This window comes from Camellia sinensis, chromosome 2, assembly GCF_055761805.1.
Source record: "Camellia sinensis isolate YWXY chromosome 2, ASM5576180v1, whole genome shotgun sequence".
In the NCBI taxonomy this organism is placed as follows: domain Eukaryota; kingdom Viridiplantae; phylum Streptophyta; class Magnoliopsida; order Ericales; family Theaceae; genus Camellia; species Camellia sinensis.
In genome coordinates this window covers 226,721,113-226,733,825 of record NC_138962.1, presented here as the reverse complement: position 1 = coordinate 226,733,825, position 12,713 = coordinate 226,721,113, and positions in this window count along the sequence as shown.

The following is a 12,713-nucleotide window of genomic DNA, read 5'->3' as shown; positions in this document are numbered from 1 at the left end:
ACGATCTCATTCATATACAACACAGTAAGTCGATCAGCACTGAACAAAGTCCTAACCGGCAAGAAATGCGCTGACTTAGTTAACCTGTCGATTATAACCCAAATCGAATCCATTCCTTTCTGTGTCTTCGGCAAACCAGTCACGAAGTCCATGGAGATGTCTTCCCATTTCCACTCAGGAATCGGCAAAGGTTGGAGAAGTCCTGCTGGCCTCTGATGTTCCGCTTTCACTTGTTGACAATACAAACACTGAGACACGAATTCGGCTATCTCTCTTTTCATATTCGGCCACCAAAAGGTCTGTTTCATATCTTGGTACATCTTGGTGTTCCCTGGATGAATTGTAAATCTAGATCCATGAGAGTCTTGTAAAATCCTTCTTTTCAATTTTGGGACGTCGACCACGCACAATCTTCCTTCAAACTTAAGTACTCCATTCTCAAGGGTGTAACCCAACCTCGGCCTGGTGGTAATCTCGTCGGCTACCTTCTTCAGGAATCCGTCCTCCATTTGCTTTGCCTTTACTTCCCTAATAGTAGTTGGCTCTACTGAAATCATGGCTAGGCATGCCAATCTTCCCACTGACTTCCTACTCAATGCGTCGGCTACCGAGTTTGCTTTACCTGGATGATACTGAATCTGCATGTCGTAATCTTTCAATAATTCAAGCCATCTTCTCTGCCTCAGTTTTAGTTCCTTTTGGGTGAACAGGTACTTCAAACTCTTGTGATCCGTAAAAACTTGGCAAGAGGCTCCATACAAGTAGTGGCGCCAAATCTTCAAAGCAAACACCACGGCTGCTAGCTCAAGATCATGGGTTGGATAGTTCTTTTCATGAAGCTTCAACTGACGAGATGCATATGCTATGACTCTACCCCTTTGCATCAATACACAACCCAAACCCTTATGTGAAGCATCACTGAAAATCTGAAATTCCTCATTACCTGACGGAAGTACAAGAACTGGTGCCGTAACTAACCTCGTCTTCAACTCTTGAAAGGCTGATTCTCTATCATCGGTCCATTCATATGCTGTTCCTTTCTAATCTGATCCTTCTGTCCATCATCGGCCATCTATTCTTCTTTCTTTCCCACAGACGGCGCCAAATTGTGTGGGTGATTTTCTGACCACACTGCCCGTTTAGTATCCAGCTGGAGAGCACTGGCAGAATAGATGGCACCTGACTAACCTGCAACAGAAAGAGAAGACTCCGGTGGTGGTTCGCTACCCGGGGGTACTCCGACGATCAAGTCAGTACTCAATATCTCTCAAAGATAATCCATTATTTAACTCACAAGCTTGAGCATAAAAAGCATACCTTAGACCCATGGGAGTACCTCTCTTTTATAGCCAATACAATCCTAGTCCCAATAGGAGCCTGGCCCTAATGGACTTAGGATTACTGCTAATCTGGGACTCCCAGTGGGATTAGGATAAACTCTCTAAGAGTCTTATCTTTACCCAAACTGAATTCTTCTCCCAATCTAGGACTCTTGTCCATATCCAAGTTGAGTTCCCTCTTCGTTCTAGGACTCTTGTCCCTTATCCGCTTATCTCGAATTCTGATATCTTTGGAGGCAACCTCGGCCTAGCCGAGATGACCTCGGCACAACGACCAAGACACGTGGCACCTCGATTAACACGTCGGCGTCACCTTGCCATGTGTTGGTACTCAGAAAATATATCCCCACAGATCCAATTCTGGACAAAGTCATTTGTAAATGATGAGCCGACCGAACCGAAAACCTCCCATCATGAGTATAATGCCAAATCAATGTATCAGAAGGCAGGCAAGGGCTAATAGGAATTTTTCGAATCACTTCCACATCAACATCAAGTAAATGGGTCTGTAGCTTTCCCAAGTCCTAACACTTATGGTCTGAATCTAACAAAAAACTTACCGTAGTATCATGATGAAGAGAATGAGGAGAAATAGGAAGAAAAGAATGACCCCGAGGCAACCACCAATCGCCCCAAATTTTAACAGTGTGCCCGTCCCCAATTCTCCACCGTAAACCGGCCATCAACAAGGGTCGAGAATTAAAAATACTCCGCCATGTGAAAGAGGGATTGCACCCCAACTCTGCCTCAAAAAACGTCGAGGTCGGATAATACTTGGCTCGCACCAACCGAGCAAATAATGAGTCATGGGACTGAAGGAGGCACCATCCCTGTTTGGCCAACAAAGCACTGTTAAAATCCGCCAACCGGCGGAAACCCATTTCTCCTTCTCATTTTGGGCGACACAAAGCTTCCTATGAGGTCCAATGAATTTTCCGCTTATCGCCAATTTGTCCCCACCAATATCGACACACAATGGAGTCAATCTCAGCACAGAATGTTTCTGGGAGTTGGAAACATGACATAACATAAGTAAGAATGGCTTGAGCCACAACTTTTATCAGAACCTCTCGTCTCACCACCGAAAGATATTTTTCCTTCCATCCACTAATCCATTTCCAAACTCTGTCCTTGATAAAATTGAACACCACTTTGTTGGACCTACCAAGAAAGTATGGTAAACCCAAGTATTTGCCAGAGTCAACCATTCTACCTACATTTAGAAGATGTCGCAAAGTCTCCTTACTCCCAGCATCCACATTAGCACTGAAATAGATGGCTGATTTATCAAGATTAATTTTTTGCCCAGATACAAACTCATACTCCATCAAAAATAATAATCAGATTCTCCCTTCTCTTTAAAAGAGCCTTAACGACGTTAACTTGACAATGGAATTGACTATAATACCCTTCAACTACATTGTGAAAATACACAACTAACCCTTAAGGTAAAAAACCCCTCTCATTCATTCATATATATATATATAGAGAGAGAGAGAGAGAAAGAGGGATTTTACTTAGTCTTTTGGCCATTGTAGGGTTTATGTTGACCATCAACAAAAAAAAAAAGATAGTAGGAAACCCCTGAATCTCATACTCCTTCGCTAATTCACTCTTTCCTGTCACATCCACCTTCGCAAGCGCCACTGCCTAGCCCTTCAGCTCCATTGCTGCCACAGCATACTCCGGCGCCAGAGCTTGATAGTATCCATACCACGGTACGTAGAACTCAACCATCACGTATCGATTGTTCTTTACGAAGTCACTGAAGTAGCTCTCCTTCAAAACGACAACGTCCTTGTCATCGATCTCAGGTTGTTACGAGTAAGCTTTATCTTCCTGATCGAAGCCCAATAAGAAGGGGACTTTGAAGTCATCTTAGTTCTCGAAGTCAGAGAAGTCACCATCGTCATCGTCAGAGAGTGGATCTGATGGTGGTAAGGCGGTAGTAGTGGAAGAGGAGGAAGAGTCATCGTCAGCGTCAGATTCGAGAAAGCTAAGGTCTTCGTCAAGGTCGTCGGTGGTAGTAGAAGAGAGAGCGGTGAAGAGAATGGGAGATGAAATTGAGAAGATAAAAATGAATTGACTCGCCATTTTTGTGTATTTTTGTTTTTTTTTTTTTTGGAGCGAGTTCACACCAATCAGAGTGATTCGGAGATCTAAACCATCTACTGTAGTGATGCAGGGTTCTAAGGAGGTAGATACATAACACAAAACCAAACGACGCCGTTTTACTTCCCTCTAGATGTGCTATTGACAACGTAGGTCAGTTGTGTCTTTTTACAATGTGGTTGAAGAGTATTATGGTTAATTCCACTGTCAAGTTAACATCGTTAAGGCTCTTTTAACAGGAAAGGAAAATCTGACTATTATTTTCAATAACAAGAGAGGTCTGTGTAATTTTTAAAATCGGGGAAGAAGTATCTGTAATTAAGACAAACTCGGGAGAGGCAAGGGCAATTTACCCACATATCTATATATATCTCATTTTTTATGCTTATCTTTAATTACATCAACCTTTATCCGTTTTTATTATATATTTCTTTTTAGTATGCTATCATCTCGAGATAAATTATCTTAATATCCTTATCTTCTGCAATCTCACTACATTTCTAAATTTTTCCATAACAGGTATTATTTGCTTTCATTGTATATCTTTAGATTTTAACCATCAAAATTAGTTCTTATCTTTTATTTATTTTAAACACCTATTATAATCGTAATTATATTTCTATTTTTTTGGACCCTACACCGATCACTCCCTATCTGGTGCCCTTGCCTTCTAACCTCTAACCTTGAAACCTTTGAAATCAGAGAGAACAAAAAAAGAAATAAAAAATGAGAGAGAGAGAGATCAACTAAGAGCAGAAGACTGAGAGAGAGATTAAGAGGGTGTTTTATATGGGTTGAATTAGTATATTTTTAAAAAAAATTATAAAAAATGTGAAATATAAATTAAATTTAAAGTGATATTGTAGAGAAATGATGTGATTTAAATGAGATGATTGTGAACCCCAATAAGATAATGTGCCAAACAATACCTAAGGCTTATTGACTTATTTAAGTCATATCATCTCCTTATTTTTTATATATTTTTTAAAAAAAAAAACAAAAATATTGACTTTTTTTTTTTCTCCAAAATAGCTCTAACAAAGAAAAAGGCCTACTGTTGAGGGGTTAGGGGGTTGGAGAGGTGACCAAAAAAAAAAAAAAAACAGCTAAGAACAAGCGGTTAAGGTGGTTAGATATAAAGATGGGTAAGAGAGAGGCCAAAGCTACCAATAGTGTTGGGAATGAGATTTTGAGAGGTTATGAATAATTTTTTTAGTAATATTTTATAGTAGAATAAAATTATAATAAAAATATATTTCTTTTGTTTTAAATTGTTTGTCCAACAGAAAACAAGAACATAGAAATAGTACATACTCATATTAAAATTTTAATTTTTTTACCAATTAAAAGATTTCATTAAATATTTTTAATTTATGTAAAAATAATTTAATACAAAAATACATTATTTTAAAAATACAATTTAAAATGAAAGTAGTGTATAATAATATCTCCAATCCACTTTTGTTGATTAGACAATATTGTTTGGGTCTATGAAATCTACACGAGTCCTGACTTAGCCTTTGTTTGGCAATGGCTTTTTTAGCCTATGTTTGGGAAGTGAGTTTTGTGATTTTTTTGGCTAAAATAGGCATAAAAAATTGAGAGGGAGATTTATGATCTGGAATTGGGCCGAGGTAATGACCGAGCAGGTTGAGAGCATAATGGTGCATGGAGCCGAGATGACCGGCGATCCTCCCGGAGATGGGCTGCCAGGACTTGGGCCGGGCAGGAGTTGGGCCAAGTATGTGCCGCCCCAAACCATAAAGAAGCTGCTCGACAAGGCAGTGCTCAGTTGGACCGAGCTGCTTGATCAGGCGATGGTGGAACCAGTCAAGCTGAGTGACCGGCGCCCGGAAAGGCGTGGTCAGCCGAGGTAATCGTTTGATTGGCAGGAAGGCCGACCACAGGAGGTGCCCGGGCTCGGCTTTGCCGAGATGCCGCCTAGCCCGGTCCTTCTTGGGCTTAGCCAGTGAAGTGCTTGGGTATGAAGCACAGCACGACCGTAGATAGAGCAGCTCGGCTGCCGAGCTCCAGCTGAGAAGGCAGGCAGTTGAGATTAGGTGATGTTTAGCAAGGTTTACGCTGACAGATGGGATAGCGGAGCCACGTGTCAGGAGATGACTGGGAGTGGATATGGGGCGCAGAGGGTATATAAGCATGTCTGCGCCGCCCATACGCGGACAGAGGAACACTTTGTAAGGAACTCCTACACTCTAACACTCCTGTCTCTCTCTCTTTATCCTAAGGTGTGTGCTAACTTGACCGTTAGAGGGGTTTTCCGGCCACACACCGCTGGGTAGCTCACTGCCGTTGTGCTCGCAGGTCGATCGGACAGACAGGAACTTGGAAGAAAGGAATACGGGCTTGCCTGAATATTCGCTCCCCGTACAATTGGCGCCGTCTGTGGGAAGCTTGACAGATAAAACCTTGTCTTCCAGGTTCATCTGATCGCTGTCCATGACGAACAACGACGAGTTTCCGTTGTCTGCCATAGACGGAGCCACCCCGGAGTTCACCCGAAGGAGAGAAGGCCCTCCCGCTATCCATCCAATGGCGAACTTGGGGACGTCCACCGGAGGACAGTCAGGAGACGCGAGGGATAAGCGCGGAAGAAGTCATGGTCATTCATGGAGTCCAGACGGTCACCGACGGAGAAGAGACTCACACGCCAGACGTTTGGAAAATAAGTTGAGGGACCAAGACGCTGTCATCCGGCGAATGGCCGCGGAGATGGAGGATCTGAAGCGGTATGTCAAAGGGAAAGGTGTAGCTGGAGTGGGTGACCACAGTGAGCGCACCCCATCCCGCCGTTCAGGCAGTCAAAGTCAGCGACGCACTCAGTCCATATCTATTACCAGAAGTTACCAAGTTGGTGATTCCGACGCGCATGCAGAAAAGTCTAGCGCGCAAGACAGCACCTACAAACCCTCACGTCCGGTGACGACGTCGAGGTACTCTTACTCCGCTCATTCAGAGGATTTACGGGCGGTCTTAAAGGAGCGGGCTCACCGGCGAGAAGCTCAGAGAATACCGGCTTTCCAGCGGCTATCCTACGGGGTTCATGCCAGCGAAGAGGTCGGAATGCCTCCACCCCGCCAAGAAGTGCCACTCTTTGAAGATACGGACTTAGCCAGGCTGAGTGCCACCCCTTTTTCCCTGGAAATAGAAACAACATCGCTTCCGGCAGGCTTCCACCAACCTAAGTTCACACTCTACGACGGAAGAACAGATCCTTACATGCATGTGAGCCACTTCCGACAGGTTATGGCCGGACATAGGCGAAATGACGGACTTATGTGCCTAATCTTCTCGTCAAGTTTAGGCGAGCTGGGCTTAAAGTGGTTCGAGAGGTTGCCGGAAGGGAGCATACAAAGGTGGCATTAGTTGGCCGAGGCGTTTGTTACACGCTTCAAAACCAACACAAAAACACCAAAGGAAGTCGATCACTTACTAAGTGTCAAGATGGAGCCGAGCGACACATTGAAGGCATACAACTCAAAGTATTGGGAAACCTTCAATGAGATCTTGGATTGCCCGGTCAACCTCGCAATCACGTAATATAAGCGTGGTCTCCCGGTCGGCCATAGACTGCGGGACTCGCTTACCATGCACCAACCGACCTCCATGGGCCAGCTCATGCAGCGCATCAATGAGCACATCCGAGTAAAGGATGACGCGTCAGCATCTACCGTGAAGGAAACTTCGGTAACAACGGACAAGAAGACAGCAGGCAAAGTGCATGCAGTTGGGCAAGAGTCCAGCCGCTCAAGTGACCGAGCAGAGGAATCGGACCGTGGCTCGAATCGCAAAAACCGGGGTAGAGGACGTCGGAATGACCGGGATGACTACCCCCGAGATGACGTAGCGAATGCAAACAGAAGATTGAAGGCACGAACTGGCGTAACCACGGTCTTCAATATTCCAATCTATCGCATACTGTAGGCACCCCATTTTTGACCGACCTTAAGACTCAGACGTCACCAGTTGAGCACTCGGTGATTTTGCATATCGTGCTCGTTCAGAAGTTGCAGAGTCCTGGCTGCGAGCCCTGCCTCCGGACTTCCGAACCCTCTTCTGTGCCTTGCCTCGGTTTGCGAACCAGACTCGATTTTCTCTGTTTCTTTTCCTGAGGGGAGGAAGAGGTCCTGTAGACCATCTCTTAGTGGCTGTGGGCTACATTTTGTGGCCGCGGGCCATTTTGCCCATTTCGGAGTCCGGTTCCCGGTTTTCGGAGCCGTCAGGCCGTGTGTCTCAGTTCGGGACCGCTTAACCATCTCCTATTGCTCCGGTTTTTGGCATACTTCTTATTTTCTCCCTTTTGAGGGACACTGAGGTCTGAGAGACCCACTTCGTGGTCGAACACCACTCCCGGTGCCTAACAGCCAGTTTTCGGGGCCTCGGGCTGCGCGTTTTGGCCCCCGAACCTTCATTTTGCATCGGTTTGGGCTCATTTTTGGTGGAGACCATATTTTCACTGTTAGAAATCTTGTAGGAGGGTGGGAGGCCAGCAATTTTGCTGAAAAGCCAACTTCTTTTTGGTCAAAAGTGGTTCAGCATGAATCCGGGAAGGAGAAAAATCTGCGCGGCTTCACCGAAATGGGCGTAACTCTTTGCACAAAAGGAATTAATATATGAGGCCACCACCATTGGAAAGATTACTTCCAGGGCTTCATTTTGCACTCAAGAATGTCCCAAGTCCAATTCCGGGGGAGAGAGATGTGGTTGGTTGAAGTCCGCTTGGACCGAATCTGCGCGGCTTCACGGAAAAGGGCATAACGTTTTCTACAGGAGGAATTTTAATGCAAGGTTTGCGCCATTGGAAAGCTAACTTCTGGGGCTTCATCCTAGGGGGTGGCCGGCCACTTTTTCTGGCCGGACGGCCACTCTTTTTCTTTGACCTAGCCGGCCGGCTAGGGGAAGTGGCCGGCCGGCCACTTGCAGCCAAAATGTCAGGCCGGCCTGCTTCTTCAGGTTGAGTACATTCCAGCTGTGCCTTGGTTTTCCCCCAAAAATATCTACATCCGGGGGACCCTTTTGGAGGGAAAAAAGGCCTCATTTTCCCTCCACTTTGGCTAGACTCTTCTCTCCATCTCTTATCCATATAGAGAGCCTCCCAACTCTAGAGAAAGGGTTACAAGAGTTGCTTGGAGGAGATAGATACATATCACCCCATTTCCTTCAAGTTTTGGGCTCCATTTCTTCATCATCTTCAAGCTCTACCATCACCACTCCATTCCAGCAGCAAAGGAGGGGATTCCAGCAGCTTAGAGTCACCAAATCTGGTCCAAGAAGCAACAAAGGTATTGGTCTTCAAAGGTAAGTCCAATTGCCCTCTTTTCTAGCTCATTTTGGCACCATCTTTAAGCCATACATGCTTGCTGAGTTGAGCTTCGACCAAAACTGGAAGTGGCCTTATTTTAAGCTCATTTTATTGTTTCATTAAGGGCTCAACCCTGTTTGAGGCCCCCATATTGCACTTGCTTCAATATCCCCTTGTATGTCAATTTTCTTGCATGCTTTGGCAACCCATTATGCTTCCATTTTTGGGCGTTTTACAGTTCTGTAAATAGGCTTATTTTGAGCCCCTCTTCAACATTGAAGAAGAGCTCATCATTGTTTGGGACCTCCATATGTCACTTCATGTTATATCTCTCTTTTGGTCCCCATTTTTGCATGCTTTGGCAGCCTATCATGCTTCTGTTTTTGATCTTTTTACAGGCCTAGAAATAGTCTTATTTTGACCTTCTTAACATGTTTCATTAAGGGTCTTTGGCTGTTTGGTGAATGCTTTGCATACTTTGTGTTATAGCCTCTTTTGAGCCTCATTTTGCATTGCATTTCTAGCATGTTTGTATACTGTTTTGGAGTTTTTACAGTTCTGTAAATATGCTTATTTTTGGTCCCTCTTCAATGTTGTAGAAGGGAATTTTTCAGTTTGGGCTGTGCATATACCACTTGCCTCTTTGGCCACCTTTTGGCCCTTTTTCTTGCATAAAAGCTTAGCCATGTCTATGTTTGTTTTTGGGTTTTTTACAGTTCTGTAAATATGCTTATTTTTTGTCCCTCTTCAATGTTGTAGAAGGAAAATTTTCAGTTTGGGCTTTACATATACCACTTGCTTCATAACCTCATGTTTAGGGCCATTTTTGCATGCCATTGTTGCCCTATCTTTGCTTGCTGTTTGGCCATGCTTTGTACTAGTAAAATGCTAATTTTGGGGCTGCCTTGCTTCTGTCTATTCATTGCATATCCATATTGTGCATGTTTGGTATAGCTATAGGCCATTTCGGGTCCCAAAATTCATGCTTCGGGACTATTCCATGCATCGGGTGTGTTTTCGCCTCACTTCGGGGCTGTTTTCCCCCACATTTCATTGCTGAAAATCCATTAGCATGCTTGCATATCATTTTCCATGCCATTGCATTGCGTATGCCATTGCCTCGGTTTGCGTGCCCGTGTGCACGTATTTCGAGGCACTCCATTTTCATCTCTCAGCCTCTTATGTGAGTGTGGCTGAGGCTCTCTCATGTTAGTATAAGTCCATGTTGCATTCTATATGCCATTTTTGCCATTGCATTGCGTATGCCATTGCCTCGGTTTGCGTACCCGTGTGCACGCATTTCGAGGCACTCCATTTTCATCTCTCGGCCTCTTATGTGAGTGTGGCTGAGGCTCTCTCATGTTAGTATAAGTCCATGTTGCATTCTATATGCCATTGCCTCGGTTTGCGTGCCCGTGTGCACGCATTTCGAGGCACTCTATTTTCATCTCTCGGCCTCTTATGTGAGTGTGGCTGAGGCTCTCTCATGTTAGTATAAGTCTATGTTGCATTCTATATGCCATTTTTGCCATTGCATTGCGTATGCCATTGTCTCGGTTTGCGTGCCCGTGTGCACGCATTTCGAGGCACTCCATTTTCATCTCTCGGCCTCTTATGTGAGTATGGCTGAGGCTCTCTCATGTTAGTATAAGTCCATGTTGCATTCTATATGCCATTTTTGCCATTGCATTGCGTATGCCATTGCTTCGGTTTGCGTGCCCGTGTGCACGCATTTCGAGGCACTCCATTTTCATCTCTCGGTCTCTTATGTGAGTGTGGCTGAGACTCTCTCATGTTAGTATAAGTCCATGTTGCATTCTATATGCCATTCGAGGCACTCCATTTTCATCCATCGGCCTCTTATGTGAGTGTGGCTGAGGCTCTCTCATGTTAGTATAAGTCCATGTTGCATTCTATATGCCATTTCCATGCCATTGCATTGCATATACCATTGCCTCGGTTTGCATGCCCGTGTGCACGCATTTCGAGGCACTTCATTTTCATCCATCGGCCTCTTATGTGAGTGTGGCTGAGGCCCTCTCATGTTAGTATAAGTCCATGTTGCATTCTATATGCCATTTCCATGCCATTGCATTGCATATACCATTGCCTCGGTTTGCATGCCCGCGTGCACGCATTTCGAGGCACTTCATTTTCATCCATCGGCCTCTTACGTGAGTGTGGCTGAGGCTCTCTCATGTTGGTATAAGTCCATATCATATTTTCATGTCATTTGCATTGTGTATGTCATTTTCTCGGTTTGCATGCCCGTGTGCACGCATTTCGAGGCATCTTTTTTTTACAGCATAGTGCATACTAGGTTGTATCTTAGATCGCATTCTATCATTTTCTCGGTTTGCGTGCCCGTGTGCACGTATTTCGAGACATCTCATTTTCATAACATTGTGTATGTTAGAATTGTATCTTAGTTGCATTTCATGCATGTCATGCATATTGCATCATGTTCGGAATAGGAGTTAGCCCGGGCACGGGAAACGAGGTGCATTCCGTACTCCGAGTGACAGAATGTATCTCAATTCCCTAGTCACCGACACTCCGGATTATCCATGATGGAGTTAGGTTTTAGCTGTGTTTTTATGTGCATTCATCCTATATTGAATTGTGCATTTCGACTCCTCGGCCATCATGCCTCGGTATGCGTGATTGGTGGCACGAGGATCGAGGCATGCATATATCTGTGAAAATACATTGCTATGCCCCTTTCCTGTTTTCTGTTGCAGCAAAATGAAGAATCAGCAACTTTTCGGAGCTTGGCGCGTTTTCCAAGGATAACTGCTAAACAGAGGCTAATTGGGGCATCCCGGTGGATTTTCGCGCAAGACAACCCGGACATGCATCATCCATCAGAAGCAAGGCAGTCCCTGGCTTGCACGCCAGTTCTATTTACTTTCTTAGTTCATTCATTAATTAATTAGGAATTTGTAAATTATTTGGACTGTACTATTCTTTTATTCGAGACTGTATATTTATTCGGACCCTCTGCGCGAGGGCATAACTGTAATAAGTGTGCGTGTGTGTGTGGTATGTCTTCCAACCCCACGTCTTTCTCCCTTTTATTTATCCGCTTATGATGGTTAGATTAGGGCATATTTCAATTAGCATACAGTATGACAGCGTGTTTGCATCATTCATCTGTTTTGCATGCACCGGGCTCGGCGCACCATACTAACTGTATTGTATTTTCAATTCCAAGTTGAATACATGTTAGCTGTAGCATTCCATATGCCATGTTTAGAATAGCTGAGCCTGCTATAGTTGCATTTTTGCATGTGTTGCATTAGGCATTTTTGTATACTTAGGATCATGCATGATTTCTAATGTAGTTTCTATTTTGGCTTGGAGTACTCGGTAAGTTCTATGCTTTAGCATCCTGGCATGCGTGTGAGTGAATGCCATGATAGCATGCTTACCATGAGGCTATTTGCTTATGTGATATAACTGCCTGAATGCCTGTGGGTGAAGGTTGGGTTACTTGAATTGGAATAAATCATCAACTATTTGTTTTAAGCCCACTAGATAGTGGCAAAACCATCTTTTCTAAGCCCACCTGCGGGTGGCAAATCCACGTCTTAGCCTACTTGCGGGTAGCACCATCAAACCACTTTCAAATAAACAAACATGAAATGTTTTGTTCCAATTCAGGCAACTCAGTCTATACTTATATGCTGTGTGCATCACATAGTAACCTAGGCTAATAACCGGAATAAGAACATACAATGTTTTCAAAAATAGATATCATGGTTAGTAGAGGCCGATCTTTGATCGGGCGAGCGGGGGTGCTCACGAAGTGACCTTCCCCAATCGTACCTAAGTTCCCGAGCTGAGGCAACTTTGGTGATGGCGGACACGTGGCCTTTGGCACCGAGTCAGGGTTTCCTAAATTTCCCAAAATAAAATATTTAGGTGGCGACTCTGTATCT